The sequence below is a fragment of the Mus caroli genome, chromosome 13, assembly GCF_900094665.2.
Source record: "Mus caroli chromosome 13, CAROLI_EIJ_v1.1, whole genome shotgun sequence".
NCBI classification, from domain to species: Eukaryota; Metazoa; Chordata; class Mammalia; order Rodentia; family Muridae; genus Mus; species Mus caroli.
This window is the reverse complement of record NC_034582.1, coordinates 20,218,964-20,231,846: the sequence shown is the minus strand read 5'-3', so window position 1 is coordinate 20,231,846 and position 12,883 is coordinate 20,218,964. Positions and strand designations below refer to the sequence as shown.

General features: G+C 41.6%; 1 protein-coding gene across 1 annotated transcript in view; it reads right to left on the bottom strand.

The window, feature by feature from the left end:
• LOC110307606 (cytidine monophosphate-N-acetylneuraminic acid hydroxylase) overlaps positions 1-12,493 on the bottom strand; it is a 73,745-nt gene extending 61,252 nt beyond the window's left edge. Inside the window, exon 1 of the mRNA XM_029468279.1 lies at positions 12,204-12,493. The gene's annotated coding sequence lies outside the window, so the exon portion shown is untranslated. The remainder of the gene's footprint in view (positions 1-12,203) is intronic.
• Positions 12,494-12,883: the final 390 nt, after the last annotated feature.

Genomic DNA, 12,883 nt, shown 5'->3' with positions numbered 1-12,883 from the left:
AACCCACTCTATAATTACACTGTAAAGAATATGTCTCCAAGGCAAGAACACTCACACTTGCATGCTCTCATTCATTGGCTGGGCTCCTAGAGCAAGGGTGGTCATGGTTCACAGTGTAGATTCACCCTTCTGGGATCCTGGTAGAACTGTTCTAAGAGATAATACTATCCCTTTCCTCTGAGCTTCTTCCAAGCTGTTTATAGAATGTTGGATTTCCTCTGATACATAACCCATTTAGTCCATCCTTTAGTCTCAGTTACAGTTCTTTGCTCTTTTTGTTTCTACTCAGACTTTGTCCACATTGTGGTCTAGACTGCAGACCATAATACTAGTCTACTCAGTGCCACTTCCTCCATCCACTCCTATTCATATGGGGAAACATCCTATTCAGATGCAGAAAACACTAAGCTATTTTTACCAGGAAATACATGTACATTCACACTTAACTCTAATATAGTCAGATTGGAGAGTGGCACCATCAGCCACCTGAATTCTGACAAAACGTTTAAAATACAGTTTTGGACTAGTGCTTTGGAATCATCCCTACAGAACACAGGACTTGGTCCTATGTCCACTGTCAGGTATAGAAGGAAGATTGAGACAATGAGCAGAAGGAAAGGAAGAGAGGGGAAGGAAGGAAGAGAGAAAGAGGATAGAGAGAGGAAGGAAAATCTGTCACTTGTCACATAAGTGTTCTGTTCTGGACCCTCTTCCCAGGTTTACCAGGGAACAGAAGAATACCCAGGTGGTCCCTTCCATGCCTCTGTCCATTTTAGACAGCCAGTGTTTTGACTGATCATTCTATCTGTTAAGTCACTGCTGCAGTGAGCAAGAGATTTCTACTTACTGTTGGACATGTGGTTTGTGCCACGTATTCTTTGGTAAGAAGGAGCTACATTCAGCAATGTCTTCTGTTTTGGTTTTCCTTGCACAGTCTGAATTTTTATTTCTCCCCTACATAAGCAAATTTCTACTCTGAGTTGGTATCTGTCATGAACAAGATGTCTGAGCAGCTCTCACAGTTTCACAGCTCCAATCTTATTTGCTAGCTATGTTCAGAGCCTTCCCATCCATAAGCATCCAGTAGTCCCTGCTTCTCTTGCCAACAAAAGGGACAGTGCTTGTCATCATGGTATGGCAAAGGAAACTGATTTCAATTCAGACTGTCATTGTATGGCAGCAGCCCCTCAGTTTGTACTAACTCATTGCTGAAGTGCCACTTCCCATGGGCCAAGCATATTCAAACTATCCCATTTTCCAAACCCAAAAGGGACTTCTGGTGGCCATCAACATGCTTAGCTTTAATGTACCCTTCAAGCTTCTCAGGGTCACATATCTTATGAGTCTCATCTGCTTGCTGACTGTGGGCATGATATGGCCAGCCATGATATGCTGCTGCAGCCATGATTTCCTAGCTACAACGGATGATATCCTTCTGAAGTACAAGCTGAAAAAAAAAAAACTTCCTTCTGTAAGTTGCTTCCTCCTGTTATGTCACAGTAATAAGAAAAAGTAACTTATTTTTGCTTGTTTTTTAAGTTTCAGCTTTTTATTCCATCTGTCTTAGCCATACTGTATTAAATCTGACATTCAATACACTACTGTGTTGTTTCTTGGGTCTCTGATCCTATTCCCAGAAAGATGTTCATTATTTGATCAGTACTCATTTTTTTTTTTAATGTCACAGTAATAAGAAAAAGTAACCACAGCATCCAATTTTACCACCATTCGATCTTTAGCAACCAAGGTTATTCATCAATGGTCTGCCTCAGTTTTTCAAACCACAATCATCCTTGAAACAAGATGCTGCCCCATTGACTCTAAAACTGTGACTCACAAACCCTCCAGTTAGCAGTTCAATGCTCTTCATTGGTCACTTGCTAAAGAGAAACCAGCAGTGCCTCAAAGAGCTTCAGAGCAGGTCACTAGGGCAACAGAGGCTGCTTGCCAGGATCTCCACCTTGCATCTCTTGCAAAAATAATCTTGTACAAATCATTCAAGTTTTCTAATCCAGAACACCAGTGGCCATCACAGGGAGACTATAAAAATATATGGGCACCCCCCATAGGGGCAGGTCTGATGCTAAGGTCCTGTTCCCCAGTTGGTTCTGGATCTGTCAGTAAAGAGATCCATGAGCCAATTTCTGTGTAAAAGGTACAGACAGGCCTTCCCGGTCCCTGGAGGAAAAGAGGATGCAAGGGAGGAAAAGAGGATGCAAGGGAGGAAAAGAAGTTGACCAGGCTTCTGATGGAGTAAAGTTGGCCAGACATGTGAAGTCTTGGGCAGAGTGGCTGCCTGTGGTGGGCTGGGGATGTGATTAGCAACTGAAGTTTAGGACAGGTGAGAGGAGCAGAGATAAAGATATCATTAAAGGTATGTACACACAACATCTCCCATAGGATGTTCTGCTTGTTAGCTCTGGGCTTCTGCTACCCAACTCCAGATAGAAACATAGTCTCTCCAGGAGCTCCTGTAGTACCAGAAACTTATCCCAAGGGAAAATGCTTCTTGGGGTTTCTAGATGGATTTTTGAAGATGTTCCAAGCCTTCTACTAAGAAATCTCCCCTAGACTGATGGACAGTGCTGGGCAGAGTTGGTGAGCAAGACTGATGACAGAGTACCTAAGGCCTGGGTAGATTAGAATGGCATGCAATGGCTAACTAAAAGTGTAAAAATTGCATCTTAGCCTTAAAGTCTTGGGGCTGGAAAACCTCCTCACAGGTTGGTGTGGTTAAAGAGACTTTGTATCTGGGAGGAGAAGCTAATCATAGAGACCGATCAAGAAAACGCTTCAGATGAGGTCTAAGAGACTGAACAAATTCTCTGTCCTGGTTGCCTGCAAAAGGACTCACTTAAATCGGTCATCAAAATATGATTTTTTTATTTAAATGTTTTGCTTTTTAAAGAATTTTATACATGAGTACTATATTTACATTATTTCTACCTCTCCTTCTGCCCCCTCCAAGTTCTTCCTTACTTCTCCTTACTCCCTCCCAAATCCTTGTTTATTATTGTTACATAGACAGATATAGATTATACACCCAATATATTCATGTATTTAGGGCTGACCACTTCAGATTAGAAAACCTATCAGGGACATCATCCCTGGAGAGATAAATTCTTCTGCTCTCTGAAGTCACTATTGCCTGTAGCTCTTCTCCTAGGGGTGGAGCCCTGGGAAATTTCATATCTGTGCTAGCATGTCACCTGGTGCTGTCCTTATGCAAGTCTTCATTAGACAACCATATTGATAAGATTTCATAGACACCACTTCTCGATCTTGTCAAGGAGATACTATCTTGCTGCAGGTGTCCTGGACCTCTGGCTCTTGCAATCTTTCTGCCTGCTCCTTCTATGATGTTCTCTAAGCCGTAGTTGTCAGGTTTGCATTGTAGATGCACAGATTGGGATGGGCATCTTAGTACCATTTATTCTTTGCATTTTGACCAACTTGCAGATCTCCATAATAGTCTCCATCTGCTACAAAAAGAAGCTACTTTGACTAGGCAGGAGAGCTATACTTACCTGTAACTTTCATGATTTTTTAAATGGAGAAGATGTATATCTTGTTTCTTCTTGTTCTGCAAGCCTCTTGCTTTGCATAAAAGAGCAGCAGCCAGTGCAACATATTGTGAGCTTAAGGCAGTTGTCCTTCATATCACACTGTATAGCATACAATTTATTCCACTCCCAGTCATCTTCTTTTTTTTTTTAAAGATTTATTTATATGAGTACACTGTCACTGTCTTCAGACACACCAGAAGAGGGCATCAGATCCCATTACAGATGGTTGTGAGCCACCATGTGGTTGCTGGGAATTGAACTCAGGACCTCTGGCAGAGCAGTCAGTGCTCTTAACCCCTGAGCCATCTCTCCAGCCCAACCCAGACATTTTCAATGGGAAGATTGTTAAGTCTTTTGACATAAACCCAGGGGTAGACATAGACAAGTTACGATATTATATGTGTTGGGAGCAGCCTTTAATCCTAGAATTTAGGAGGTAGAGGCATATGGGTTTCTATAAATTTGAGGCTCTTTCTCAAACAAAAGCAAAAAAACTAACAAAACACCCCAAATTATGTGAGACTTATAATAACATTGCTATCCCAAAATACAGAATTCTTAGAAGCACTTTTTACTGTAGATAATACCTTGAATTCTGAATAACAAAGCCTAGTCCCTGGTCCAAATACTGAGTCTAAGGCATGATCAAAAGAGAAGTGCATACTGTTTACCTGCACCCATTAGGAAATTTGTTGGCATACACACACACACACACACACACACACACACACACACACACACACGTATATATTGCTATTTCATTGAATTCTTCTATCTACCACTCTTTCAATCCTTGTTACACTCTAATCCCTTTCAACCCCACAGCACTGGGTAGGTCAGGCATGGACTTCCTTAGGCTGCTTCCTGCTAATTAGAGGCATCTGGTCTCTAGGGGCAAGACAGAGATCTTCCTTGTCAGAATATCAATGTCCAGAAACCCAACAATGGTAAACCAGCAATCTATTAAAAGCAACAGCAGGAAGCAGCAGCCACCACAGGCCTTTGGGGCTCTTCCGTTTATTCCTTCTCCAGAGTCCTCAGAATTTAACTATCTGCAACTGGCAAGAATTATGCTCTGGTAGTGCAAGAGGAAAGTCATAATCACCTGCTGTGACGCAGCCTCTTATTCCACACCTGGGATTAAAACAAAAACATATTCACATAGCATAACTGAGTCTTTAAAGAAACCAGAATTCTCATTACAGAAGCTGGTTTTTTTTCCTAGCAATACTATTGAGAGGAGGTTACACACACACATATACACACACACACACACACACACACACACACACAGAGGTGGGGGGAGGGGAGGAAGGGAGGGATGGGGAGGAACAGGGACGGGGAGGGGGAGAGGGAGAGGAGAAGGGGAAGAGAAGGGGGAGGGAAAGGAGGAGGGGGAGAAAGAGAGGGGAATAATAAAGATCATTTAGCCTGTCTATCCACTACTATTTGAAGGCAAGCATGCTGGAGCAAGTTACTTCACCCCATATATTTGGGGGTAGCATAGAAACTCCCCAACGGATTTTACACATGCTCCCTTCAGCAATGAGTCAAGGGCCTCATGGCATCATTTTGATCATCTGACATAACAGATGCTCTGCAAACACTTCATTAACTACAGTTACTTCTCCCAGCAGAGGAGTGTTCACTGGAAGCATTCACACTCTCTGAGCAGTAAACTCAGCTTGCTTCTCAATGTGTCCCAACTTCGGGCAGACTATGTAAGCATCTTCCAGTGACTGCTGTGCAACGTTGCTGCTTCCCACCCACTATTACAATAACATTTTCTGTTGTCATCTGTTCATGGCCACCCTGAGCTTTGCAGTGAGAAGACAGCACACCTGATGTGCAAGGTAACAGAGTTCCATGACCAGAGCCACCAGGAATGTGGCAGGGCCAGCACCAGGGCAGTCAGGCAGCAGGCAATGTCCACTCGCTTCTTGCTACCCACAGAGACAGCAACAGGGTCATAGGGGTTCTGTCACTTAGCTATGCCACTGCTACCAAAATAGGACCTTTGACATTTAATCGACCATTTCAAAAATTAATTGCATGAGACACTTTGGTGGTACACACCTTTAATCCCAGTACTGTCTAATTGCAAAAGAAATTTTTATTTATAGCTCATTCCTCTGTCTGTGGACTCAGTGAAGTATCTAGAACACGCCCCAGATTTTGATTTTTTTTTGCCACATTGGATTTTTAAAGCCTTCTCAATGATATTTACATTACACTCTGATATTTTAGATGTACATATTATTATTTTCTTTTGCAAAAAGGCCTATGTTTGAAGGAATACATTTGCAATTAAAGATTGATTGCCTAGGTCCCTGAAGGAAGCAGTCACATCGCCACGGGTTTAACTTTCTGAAAATTAGCAAATGATGCTTCTAAGTGAAGCTATGAAATCTTGGGGTTTTGACTATTCTTATGTATGTGTACAGGTATGTATCATATATCATATCTGCCTGTGTGCTTATGATTGCATATTGTTTGTTTAGTTCCAAATTAGCTTATAGATAAATCAGCACCCACTAAAGTGTAAATTTAGCACAAATGCCTTTGAATCCACATGATTTAAATATATGTGTGTATATACAATTTTCTACTTTATTTCTATTTTATATATAAATTTTTATTTCTGATTTTATTGAGACAAGGTCTCTCTAGGTATCACTGACTGTTCCTTAGAGATTTACCTGTTTGGGATCAAAGCTACCATTCTTAGCTATGTGAGCACAGTTTTGAAAATATGATAATTTAAGTTTGTTGGTGAAAGAAAAGTAAAGATTTTTTTAATTGCTAACTAGAGAGACCTTTCAACAGTTAGATGTGACAGTTAGATGTGACTCCTGCTCTTGCAGAGGACCTGAGTTTTGTTCCCAGCTCTCACCTCTGGTAGCTCACAATGGCTGTAACTCCAGGTGATTGTACCCCTTATTCTGGCCTCTATGGGCACCTATACACTATGTTTAGTGTACATATTCCCAACCCCGCACCCTGCCTACTGTCAGAGCAAACAGCGAAGGGACCCATGATAAACAATGCCTTGGGGACCTGTGAGAAAAGCTCCAGGAAAAAAGGCAGATGGCCTTTTACCTCAGGTGCATTTTGTCCCCTGGATTGTCCTTGAACATGATTTTGTGCCTCCTGTGACAAACATTTACATTCACTGTATAGAGAGGTTCATTCTTGTTGAATATGAGGTCATAGCTATAGAACCCAATCTGGTCAGTGTATCTGAATCTGGATATGGCCTTCTGCCTTGCTTTCCCAGATTATACCTGGGAACATACACCCCAGGCAATTGTGTTTAAATCAGTCTGCCCTGAGGAAGTTCTGGGAATGGGCTGCTCTGTTAATATTTAGTATGTGCTTTCTGGCATTTATTTACATATTTTTCTGATCATGTATTTTTCTGGCCATGTTTTCCTGAACTCAACCTTCCTTGCATTATTGCTTTTTTTTTTTTTTTGCTATATTCATATATAGAAGTGTATTGAAATTGAAGTAAGTTTTTCTACAGCATTAAACTATAATTTGCCCCATTCTTCCAGCTCCTTGAATCCTAGGTCTTGAAGACACAGTTCTGAACAGGTCATCAAAAGTTGATACCATGCTCATAATTGTTTTATTGATAACAACTGTTTTGCCTAGGCTAGCAGTCAATCCGGATCACACTTATCTGTTTCATACTTAACAGTGGAATAGCCAGTGTTTTCTGCTTCAGGAACAGCAAGCTCTAAGGGCTTATACTGGTAAAATAAATAAATAGGTAGATAGATAAATAAATAAAGTAGTTATAAAGAGTAAATACATTAAGTAAATTTAAATAAAATGCGTTTTTAAATGCATTCTTCCTGTAACTTAAAAATCTAAAAGGTTTTATGATAAACTAGTGTGTCCTGTGCCAAATAATCTTGTCTTGTTTCAAGTTTCCAATTTAAATAATAATAATAACAACAATAATAATATAGTTAAGCAACATAATTTGTTTTCTGAAAGGCCTGGTAGCGTATATTCATAATCCCAGCACTCAGAAGGCAAAAGTAGGAAGTTTGTAGTTCAAGGCCAGCCTGAGACACTGTACACAAAATTTCTTAAAAAATCATAATAATTGTAAAAAAAAAAATCCAGTTAGTGATAGAGAATGAATCTTTTGCTAGGAAAAACTAAAGAGGAAATAAAGATACATTTTTGTGGTACTAGATGTTGAACTGAGGGCTCAGTGTGCTGGCAAGTCCTCTGTCACTGTTGAATTTTTACTTTTAATATTGATACAGGAGCTCAAGTGGTTGCCCATGGTTTCCTCGAGTTAGCAATCTTCTTGTCATAACCTCCCGAGTAGCTGGAATTAAAGGTCTGCACCACCATTCTCAGGGAGGGAAAGAAATATCTTTGCATAACTTCCATATGATAGAACAAGATTTTATTATTGTATAGACTTACTAAAATAGATAGGACAGAACTATAAGATAAGCAAAGGAAAGGAAGACAGTCCAGGATGGAAATTACACAGTCCTGAGAAGTTACTTCGTGTTGCAGAGTGCTCCTGATGTACACAGAGGCCTCTCAAATGCTGCTCTGGATTCTGATACTGACTTTTCTTGGCTGCTAGAGATGCTCTTTATGGTTTTTTAACAACGTAAGGGTGACTGAAGCAGAAATTAAAGAGAGAGAGAGAGAGAGAGAGAGAGAGAGAGAGAGAGCAGTTTTATTGAAAGTCACCCTGCAGTCCCCTTGAGGGAACTTTGAAGGAAGAAGCCACTTCAGGTATGATGATACGATTTCCTGGGTTCATCATGCCGTATAAAGAGGGCATGAAACCCAAAAGGTTGTGTGTGTGTGTGTGTTAAAGTATAAAGGGGATCATGAGAAGGAAGGAAGAGGTCTCAAGGGAGGAAGAGAAGAGGAAAACTCAAGTTGAGCTTTGCTCTTAGCTTCTTAAATTCCACAAAAAGGATGGCACATAATCAGTGTGTTTAGAAACATGTGCATGATTTGAAAGCAGAAGAGGGACTCTTGGGAGAAGGAGGGCAACCATCTGGAGGAAGAAGTGGGCCCCAGGGTGCGGACACTGGGTAGAGAAAACAAATGAGAACAAACTATATGCATGAAAATGCCAAAAGGAAACCCGTTACTTTGCATGCCAAATTTATTTATGCTTAAAATAGACTCAAGTGAACCTAACAATGTCTATAAACAAGGTCCAAAACTCACTGAAAACAAGGGATTAATCACAAGCATCTCCAAGCTGCCGATTTTGGTCTGTTTTAATTTCCTGACTGATTCTGCTTTTTGGAGTTAGAACCTAAAGTTGCATTTGTATCAGATTGTGTCAGAAGACACAAAAATTCATTTCGCTTTTGTTGTATTCTCTCAGTTGACCTGTTTGCCTGTTTTGGAATAAATTTCCCCAAGACATTAAGTATGTATTTCCTGGGTTATTTAAATGAGGAATATAAATTTTCTAATTTTATTCAAGACTTCCCTAAAAATTTGCTGAGCTTTAAACTACTGCACTAAATTACAAAAGGAACTCAGGCAATGGAAGCAATTGTGACCTTAAGATGTATCACAGTTTGGCAGTGGGGGAAGTGATACTCTAAGGAGGACAACACAATGTCTACCCACTCAGAAGTAGTCTTGGAGGATTAATCTCCATCCCCTTAGCCTCTCAAGGATGAAAAGTGGGGGCTAGAGAGATGGCTTAGGGGTTAAGAGAGCTTACTGCACAATCATAAGGGCTGAAGATCCCAGCATGCATTTAACAAGCTGGGCATCGCACATGTGTCAGTTAACCCTGCTCTGAATGGGGCAAAGGCAGGAGGTTTGCTGGTACTACTTGCTGGCTCCCAGCCTAACTAAGAAGACAGGAGCCCTAGATTCAAGGAGAGACCATGCCTTGAAGAAATAGGCTGTGAACATAGAGGACGATACCTGATATACCTGATGCCTTCTTCTGGCTTCTGAGTGGGTACATCCCTGAACACCCACACCCACACCGAGACATACAGAGAGAGAGAGAGAGGAAAAGAGAGAGAGAGAGAGAGAGAGAGAGAGAGAGAGAGAGAGAGAGAGAGAGAGAGAACGAACTTCATAGCTTCTGTATTTCTCTCTGATCTCCCCACAGCCACTCTATTTGTCCACTTCATTCTCTATAGACAACAAGCTCTTGGGCTTGGACCACTCATTTTCAGGTAAGCCATAGAAGAAACCTGAGCCTTATTTCCCCAAGCAAACCACACCATTGAAAACAGTATTCAAATCTTCCCTTTACCTTTCTGTCTTAGAGCTAGCCATGGAGACATTTGTTGACTTGCCTCGCCTGAGAGTAGATCCTAAGACCTGTGTTTTACAAGAGATACTGTGTTAAACGTCAGGAGAAAGAAATGTGTACAGACAGAACAAGAAGAATCAAGGCAGACAGGCTTGCTGACTTTCCCACTCAGCTTATTATCTGATTAGATCATCTATCTTTTGCTCAAACACATCAGACAATGGCTGCCCATGCTTCAATTCCTCTTATGCCAGCAAGTCACCCATGAAAGTCACCAAAAGGCCCATGAAAATCCCCATCACTTCCTCCAGCTGCTTTTATTTATCATTATACCATTTGTGTGTTTATATATGTGTACGTGTGCAAATACTTGTTATGAAACGCATGTGGAGCTCAGAGGACAACTTTTGAGAGCCAACTCTCTCCTTTACCATGTGGCTCAAACTCAGGACCATCAGGCTAGCAGCCAGCGCCTTTACCTACTGAGGTACATTACCTGCCCACTTCAGTTCATTTTAATCTACAGTCTTGCTCTTAATGACATGTAGTCTTCATTCATTTCCTCAAAATACAGCCATGTGCCTGGAATACTCTCTGCCTCCTGTGCACATATTTAGCTTCCTTACCTCTCAGCCCCAAGTCAATTATCATCAAGGAAGACTTCGCAGAGAAGGGGAAATTCACTACAAGCATGACCCTTTCACAGTACCGTGACCTTTTCCTTCATGGGACATATCCAAAGTTATCGTTTGGACTTTTTGGCTCTGCTGTTTATCGATTTCTCCATTCCCTAGAAAACTGTCAGACATATGTATACACGAGTCTTCATGGTACCTCCGCAGCCTGACGCACAAAAGGATTTTAATAAACAGCTGGGTGACGATTGCAATAGTCCACACAGGTGATTCCCACAGAATCTTCTCAGCAACCTACGATTTAAACCTGATGCCACCCAAGGGTATCTTCACAACAGGGCTTACTTGTAAAGGTAAAACGAGATGTTACATTTGACATTCTAGATTTCAAAAGTATAACAGAAGGCACCCCGAATGCTGACTAGGAAGTACTCTAAAGGATTATTTGTACTGTGTTTGATATTCCCCAACAGAAAGAGAAGGCAGGTGGCAAATTGTTCCCACAAATGGTCAGCATCTTACTGGCAGGTGTTTTAAGCCTGATTCCATTCTGTTGCTGTTTTTTTTTAATTTTTAATATTTTTTATTACATATTTTCCTCAATTACATTTCCAATGCTATCCCAAAAGTCCCCCATACTGCCCCCCACTTCCCTACCCACCCATTCCCATTCTTTTGGCCCTGGCATTCCCCTATATTGGGGCATATATAGTTTGCAAGTCCAATGGGCCTCTCTTTCCAGTGATGGCCGACTAGGCCATCTTTCGATACATATGCAGCTAGAGACAAGAGCTCCGGGGTAGTGGTTAGTTCATCATGTTGTTCCAACTATAGGGTTGCAGATCCCTTTAGCTCCTTGGGTACTTTCTCTAGTTTCTCCATTGGGAGCCCTGTGATACATCCAATAGCTGACTGTGAGCATCCACTCCTGTGTTTGCTAGGCCCGCTGTTTGTTTTGAGAACATGTAGCCAAAGTTGGCCAAGAAGCCATGACCCTCCTTACCTCTTCTGAGATCTTTGGATCCATGAATTTAATTTACCTCCCAGGCCAGAACACCCTCAGGTCCAGACCCCAGCTCTCTAAGCCCTGGAACCCTTGTTGCTCAGTGTCTCTCTTGGCTGTGACACTTACTGTGCTCCTGAGCAAAGCAGAAATTATTAATATACTAGCAGAAGGAAATGCCCAGAACCATAAAGATCTGCTGGCAGCTGCTTAGGAAGTGCCCAGAGAGTGACCGGGGACAGTGGACTGCAGAGAGCAGGCGCTGTAAGATACAATGTATGTGGATGGCAAACAAGGTGTGGGCAAACAAGAGCCTCAGTTAACTGCCTACCCAATGTCCCTTAGGTAGACATTGCTATATCTTCAAAGATAATTTTAGAGTCATTAACTCTGTCAACAAAAACACTCAGTTCTTCTACCTAGTCACAGAACACTAAAGACAATCTACTATGAGTGTGAACCCTTACACTTGATGTGGTCCTCTGCACCTGTAATCCCAGAACGGGGAAAGTGGAAGCAGGAGGATTAGCAGTTTGAGATCACTGCGTCTTCTTGGTCTTTTGGCTAAGATCAAGTGTAGGAGCTTAAAATCATCCTCAGTTACAAAGGGATTTGAGGACCGCTTAGGCTACATGACAATCAATCTCAACAAGCCACCGCCTGCAAACACACACACACACACACACACACACACGAATAGCATAAAATGGAAAACATACCTTTACTCCCTTCTGAGTAGACAAAGGTGACAGCATCCGAGCTGGTCAGGGAACATCAAAAGGCCCAGGCCCAGATCTTCTTTTAATGGATGTTTATAATACAGCCTGGATTTTTCAATTTTCTTGATTAAAAATTTTATTTGATTTCTGTGTGGCCAGGAGGTTTTTTTTCAGAAGCAATTACCAAAGTACAGCTGGGAAGTTCAAGTTCCTCTGGAGACACAGATGCAGAGCAGGCTGATGTCACATTATGTGTCTAACATCTACACTACCCCTCTCTCAGCTCCACCCTAAAGACACAAGGAAGGAGATTAGAAACTTTAGCTAAACCAAATTCTATGCCAGGTCAGAGATAGGGTGTGTGAATGACTTCATGAATGTGTGTGCGTGTTATAGATACATTCACATGGTCTAACAGGAAACATTAAGGAGAATTTAATCCACTTCTGACTATTGTATTCATCTGGAAGTAAGTTGATGTATATCCACACCTCTGCTTGTATTGAAAGAAGAAAAGCTGAACTCTCCATGAACTCTTCAGCTCAGGGTCCTCTTACCCCTCCCATCTGGAGATTGTTCCCGGAACACACCTGAACTTTTTACCCCAAGGTACCCCCTCCCAATTGGAAACTGCTCCGGGAACATTTTTTAGATAAGGGGTCTCCTGGAACAAACCTAGT